The sequence below is a fragment of the Triticum dicoccoides genome, chromosome 2A, assembly GCF_002162155.2.
Source record: "Triticum dicoccoides isolate Atlit2015 ecotype Zavitan chromosome 2A, WEW_v2.0, whole genome shotgun sequence".
In the NCBI taxonomy this organism is placed as follows: domain Eukaryota; kingdom Viridiplantae; phylum Streptophyta; class Magnoliopsida; order Poales; family Poaceae; genus Triticum; species Triticum dicoccoides.
Window position 1 is genome coordinate 538515210 of NC_041382.1, and position 7226 is coordinate 538522435.

Here is a 7226-nt window from a genome sequence, read left to right on the forward strand (position 1 = left end):
ATCCGCAACTACGATAAAAGTATTAAGAATAAATTCTAACCATAGCATTAAACTCTAGGATCCAATCGGTCCCTTACGGAATGGTGCATAAACTGGGGTTTAAGTTTCTGTCACTCTCGCAACCCACCAACTACTCCACAATGCATTCCCTTAGGCCCAAATATGGTGAAGTGTCATGTAGTCGACGTTCACATGACACCACTAAGGGAATCACAACATACATACTATCAAAATTTCGAAAACATATCAAATTCACATGATTACATGCAATATGATTTCTCCCGTGACCTCAAGAACAAAAGTAACTACTCATAAATAATAATCATGCTCAAGATCAGAGGGGTATTAAATAGCATATTGGATCTGAACATATAATCTTGCACCAAATAAACCATATAGTAATCAACTACAAGATGTAATCAACACTACTAGTCACCCCTAGCAACAATCTATAGTTCCGGTAACAAGATTGAATACAAGAGATGAACTAGGGTTTGAGATGAGATGGTGCTGGTGAAGATGTTGATGGATATTGCCCTCCCCAAGATGGGAGAGTTGTTGCTGATGAAAATGATGATGATTTCCCCCTCCGGGAGGGAAGTTCCCTCGACAAAATCGCTTCGCCGGAGGGCAAAAGTGCTCCTGCCTCCGCCTCGAGGTGGCGACGCTTCGTCCCGAAAGTCCTCCTCTTATTTTTTCTAGGTCAAAACCACTTATATACTAGAAGATGTGCACTAGAGGTGGGCCGAGGAGGCCACAACCCGCCAGGGGGCCTGGCACGCCCAGGTGGGTTGTGCCCACCTGGTGCCCCCCTCTGGTGTTTATTGACTCCAATATTTCTTAAGTAATTCATAAAAAATCTCCGTAAAGTTTCAGCCCACTTGGAGTTGTGCGGAATATGCGGCCTGACGTTGCTTTTCCAGGTCCAGATTTCCAACTGCTGAAATTCTCACTCTTGGTGTGTTTCTTTCAAATCATGAGAGAAAAGCATTAGAATGACACCAAAAAACATTATTATGGATAAAAACATTATACATAACAGTAAGAAAACATGATGCAAAATGGAAAAGGAGAATAGAGGATTTCTCCGCGATACAGTGATCAACAGATTTCGGAAGTATATATAGATTTTTTATGTTGCAGGACAAGTATATGGTAGAAAAATGGAGTATGGGAGGTGTACCAGGTGGGCACAACCCACCTGGACGCGCGAGGAAAGCCTAGCGCGCCCTGGTGTCTTGTGCCCACCAGGGTACGCTTCCTGGGAGTTTCTTTATTTCCAAAATTTTAAAATATTCCAAAACTGATAAAAAATATCTTTGCAGATTTTTTTGGGAGTCCGTTTACTTACCGTATCACGTACCTCCTTATTTTCACGATTCTGGAGTGTTTCGGAAGGACTCTTTTATGTGTTCTTCCAGTGTCAAAGTATGGATAATATTACTTTCAACATTAATAGGTGTACCTGAGATATAATGCTTTATTCGTTGCCCATTGACAACCTTTGGGTTAGTGCCTTCGAAATTATTTATTTTGATGGCTCCAGACCGATAAACCTCCTCGATGACATAGGAGCCTTCCCATTTGAAGAGGAGATTTCCTGCAAAAAATCTAAAATGAGAGTTGTACAAAAGAACATATTATCCAACTTTAAACTCACGCTTTTGGATTCTTTTGTCATGCCATCTTTTAACTTTTTCTTTGAATAACTTTGCATTTTCATAAGCTTGGGTTCTCCATTCATCTAATGAGCTTATATCTAATAACCTCTTTTCACCAGCAAGTTTGAAATCATAATTGAGTTACTTAATTGCCCAATAAGCTTTATGTTCTAACTCAAGAGGCAAATGACAAGCTTTTCCATAAACCATTTTATAAGGACATATACCCATAGGATTTTTATAAGCTATTCTATAAGCCCAAAGTGCGTCATCTAATTTCTTAGACCAATTCTTCCTGGACCTATTGACAGTCTTTTGCAAAATTAATTTTATTTCTCTATTGCTAAGTTCAGCTTGACCACTAGACTGAGGATGATAGGGTGATGCAATTCTATGGTTAACATCATACTTGGCAAGCATTTTATGGAAAGCACCATGAATAAAGTGTGAACCACCATCAGTCATTAAATATCTAGGGACTCCAAACCTTGGGAAAATAACTTCCTTAAGCATTTTAATAGAGGTGTTGTGATCAACACTACTAGTTGGAATAGCTTCTACCCATTTAGTAACATAATCAACAGCAACCAAAATATGTGTATACATATTAGAGGAAGGAAAATGTCCCATGTAATCAAATCCCCAAACATCAAAAGGTTCAACAGCAAGTGAATAATTCATAGGCATTTCTTGATGCTTACCGATATTACCTATTCTTTTACATTCATCACAAGATGAGATAAACTTACGGGCATCCTTGAAGAGAGTAGGCCAATAAAATCCAGATTGCAATACCTTGTGAGCAGTTCTATCTCCAGCATGATGCCCTCCATAAGCCTTAGAGTGACATTTCCGTAGGATTTGTCCCTGTTCATGCTTAGGTACGCAACGTCTAATAATACCATCTACTCCGTATTTACAAAGATGTGCGTCATCCCAAAAGTAATGTCTTAAATCATAGAAGAATTTTTTCTTTTGTTGATATGTGAAGCTAGGTGGCAAATATTTAACAACAATGTAATTAGCATAGTCAGCATACCAAGGAGTACCATTAGCAACATTTATTGCAGTTATCTGCTCACCGGGAAAACTATCATCAATAGGAAGTGGGTCATCAAGCACATTTTCAAGCCTAGACAAATTATCAGCTACGGGGTGCTTAGCTCCTTTTCTATCAATGATATGTAAATCAAATTCTTGTAACAAGAGAACCCAACGAATAAGTCTAAGTTTAGCATCTTTCTTTTCCATAAGATATTTAATAGCAGCATGGTTTGTGTGAAAAGTTACTTTGGAATCAACAATATAAGGTCTAAATTTATCACAAGCAAACACCATTGCTAAGAATTATTTTCCAGTAGTAGCATAATTCCTTTGAGTACTGTCTAGAGTTTTACTAGCATAATGAATAACATTAAGTTTCTTATCAACTCTTTGTCCTAGAACAGCACCAACAACATAATCACTAGCATCACACATAATTTCAAAAGGCAAGTTCCAATCAGGTGGTTGAACAATAGGTGCAGATATTAAGGCTTTCTTGAGTGTTTCAAAGGCTTGTAAACAATCATCATCAAAAACAAAAGGAACATCCTTTTGCAAAAGACTAGTGAGAGGCCTAGACATTTTAGATATAATGAACCTCCTATAGAAACCAGCCTGACCTAGGAAACTATGAATACCTTTGATGTCCTTAGGACATGTCATTTTCTCAATTGCATCTACCTTAGCTTGGTCTACTTCAATATCTCTTTCAGAAATTTTATGACCCAAGACAATGCCTTCATTAACCATAAAGTGGCACTTCTCCCAATTCAAGACAAGATTTGTTTGTTCACATCTCTGCAAAACTCGCTCAAGATTGCTTAAACAATCATCAAAAGACTTCCCATAAACAGAAAAGTCATCCATAAAAACCTCAACAATCTTTTCACAAAAGTCAGAGAATATAACACTCATACATCTTTGAAAGGTAGCAGGTGCATTACATAAACCAAAAGGCATACGTCTATAAGCATAGGTTCCAAATGGACAAGTAAAAGTGGTCTTTTCTTGATCAGGTTGAGAAATAGGTATTTGTGAAAAGCCAGAATATCCATCAAGGAAGCAAAAGTGTGTGTGCTTAGATAATCGAACAAGCATTTGATCAATAGAAGGCAAAGGGCAATGATGTTTTCTATTAGCTTTATTTAATTTTCTAAAATCAATTACCATTCTATAGCCTGTAACAATTCTTTGTGGAATGAGTTGATTCTTATCATTAGGAACAATAGTAATACCTCCTTTCTTAGGAACACAATGAACATGACTTACCCATCTACTATCAGCTATAGGATAAATTATACCTGCTTCCAGAAGTTTTAATATTTCCGTTCTAACCACCTCTTTCATCTTCAGATTTAGCCGACGTTGGTTGTTGGTGTCAAAACCGGTGGATCTCGGGTAGGGGGTGCTACCTCTTGAGCACCGTGTTCGATTTCCCCGAAGAGGAGAGGATGATGCAGCAAAGTAGCGTAAGTATTTCCCTCAGTTTTTGAGAACCAAGGTATCAATCTAGTAGGAGGCTACGCACGAGTCCCTCGTACTTACACAAAAACAATATCTCAACGCAACCAACACGCTTAGGGGTTGTCAATCCCTTCACGGGCACTTACGAAAGTGAGATCTGATAGAGAAGATAAATAATATTTTTGGTATTTTTGGTATAGAGATGCAAAGTAAAAAGTAAAAGCAAAGTAAAAGCAAAACAATAATAAAGTGATGTAGATTAATATGATGAGAAAGAGACCCGGGGGCCATAGGTTTCACTAGTGGCTTCTCTCAAGAGCATAAGTATTCTATGGTGGGTGAACAAATTACTGTTGAGCAACTGACAGAATTGAGCATAGTTATGAGAATATCTAGGTATGATCATGTATATAGGCATCACGTTCGAGACAAGTATACCGACTCCTTCCTGCATCTACTACTATTACTCCAATCATCGACCGCTATCCAGCATGCATCTAGAGTATTAAGTTAAAAATAGAGTAACACCTTAAGCAAGATGACATGATGTAGAGGGATAGTTTCATGCAATATGATAAAAAACCCATCTTGTTATCCTCGATGGCAGTGATACAATACGTGCCGCTGCCCCTTCTGTCACTGGGAAAGGACACCGCAAGATCGAACCCAAAGCTAAGCACTTCTCCCATGGCAAGAACAACCAATCTAGTAGGCCAAACCAAACTGATAACTCGAAGAGACTTGCAAAGATAACCAATCATACATAAAAGAATTCAGAGAAGAATCAAATATTATTCATAGATAGACTTGATCATAAACCCACAATTCATCTGTCTCAACAAACACACTGCAAAAAGAAGATTACATCGAATAGATCTCAATGAGAGAGGGGGAGCCTGGTAGGGTAGGGCGCGCCCCCTACCTCGTGGCCTCCTGTTACATGCCTTGACGTAGGGTCCAAGTCTCCTGAGTTGTATTCGGTGAGAAAATCACGTTCCCGAAGGTTTCATTCCGTTTGGACTCCGTTTGATATTCCTTTTCTTCGAAACCCTAAAACAGGCAAAAAACAACAATTCTGGGTTGGGCCTCCGGTTAGTTGGTTAGTCCCAAAAATAATATAAAAGTGGATAATAAAGCCCAATAATGTCCAAAACAGTAGATAATATAGCATGGAGCAATCAAAAATTATAGATACATTGGAGACGTATCAAGCATCCCCAAGCTTAATTCCTGCTCATCCTCGAGTAGGTAAATGATAAAAACAGAATTTTTGATGCGGAGTGCTACTTGGCATAATTTCAATGTAATTCTTCTTAATTGTGGTATGAATATTTAGATTCAAAAGATTCAAGACAAAAGTTCATGTTGACATAAAAATAATAATACTTCAAGCATACTGAAAAAGCAATTATGTCTTCTCAAAATAACATGGCCAAAGAAAGCTATCCCTACAAAATCATATAGTCTGGCTATGCTCTATCTTCACCACACAAAGTATTTAAATCATGCACAACCCCGATGACAAGCCAAGCAATTGTTTCATACTTTTGACATTTTCAAAAAAAAATTGATCTTCACGCAATACATGAGCGTGAGCCATGGATATAGCACTATATGTGGAATAGAGTGGTGGTTGTGGAGAAGACAAAAAGAGGGGAAGATAGTCTCACATCAACTAGGCGTATCAACGAGCTATGGAGATGCCCATCAATAGATATCAATGTGAGTGAGTAGGGATTACCATGCAATGGATGCACTAGAGCTATAAGTATATGAAAGCTCAACAAAAGAAACTAAGTGGGTGTGCATCCAACTCGCTTGCTCACGAAGACCTAGGGCATTTTGAGGAAGCCCATCATTGGAATATACAAGCCAAGTTCTATAATGAAAAATTCCCACTAGTATATGGAAGTGACAGAATGAGAGACTCTCTATCATGAAGATCATGGTGCTACTTTGAAGCACAAGTGTGGTAAAAGTATAGTAACATTATCCCTTCTCTCTTTTTCTCTCATTTTTTATTTGGGCCTTCTCTTTTTTATGGACCCTTTTTTTGTTTTTCGTCCAGAGTCTCATCCCGACTTGTGGGGGAATCATAGTCTCCATCATCCTTTCCTCACTTGGGACAATGCTCTAAAAATGATGATCATCACACTTCTTTTTCTTACAACTCAATACTTAGAACAAAATATGACTCTATATGAATGCCTCCGGCGGTGTACCGGGATATGCAATGAATCAAGAGTGACATGTATGGAAGAATTATGAGCGGTGGCTTTGCCACAAATACGATGTCAACTTCATGATCATGCTAGCAATATGACAATGATGGAGCGTGTCATAACGAACGGAATGGTGGAAAGTTGCATGGAAATATATCTCGGAATGGCTATGGACATGCCATGATAGGAAGGTATGGTGGCTGTTTTGAGGAAGGTATTTGGTGGGTGTATGATACCGGCGAAAAGTGCGTGGTATTAGAGAGGCTAGCAATGGTGGAAGGAAGGAAAGTGCGTATAATCCATGGACTCAACATTAGTCATAAAGAACTCATATACTTATTGCAAAAATATAGAAGTTATCAAAGCAAAGTATTATGCGCATGCTCCTAGGGGGATAGATTGGTAGGAAAAGACCATCGCTCGTCCCCGACCGCCACTCATAAGGAAGACAATCAATAAATAAATCATGCTCCGACTTCATCACATAACGGTTCACCATACGTGCATGCTACGGGAATCACAAACTTTAACACAAGCATTTCTCAAATTCACAACTAATCAACTAGAATGACTCTAATATCACCATCCTCATATCTCAAAACAATTATCAAGCATCAATTTTTTCTTAGCATTCAACACACTCAAAAGAAAGTTTTACCAATCTTGAATACCAAGCATATTATTATTAAGAAAATTACCATGCTATTAAGACTCTCAAAATAATCTAAGTGAAGCATGAGAGATCAATAGTTTCTATAAAACAAATCCACCACCGTGCTCTAAAAGATATAAGTGAAGCACTAGAGCAAAATTATATACCCCTCCCTCCCGCGAC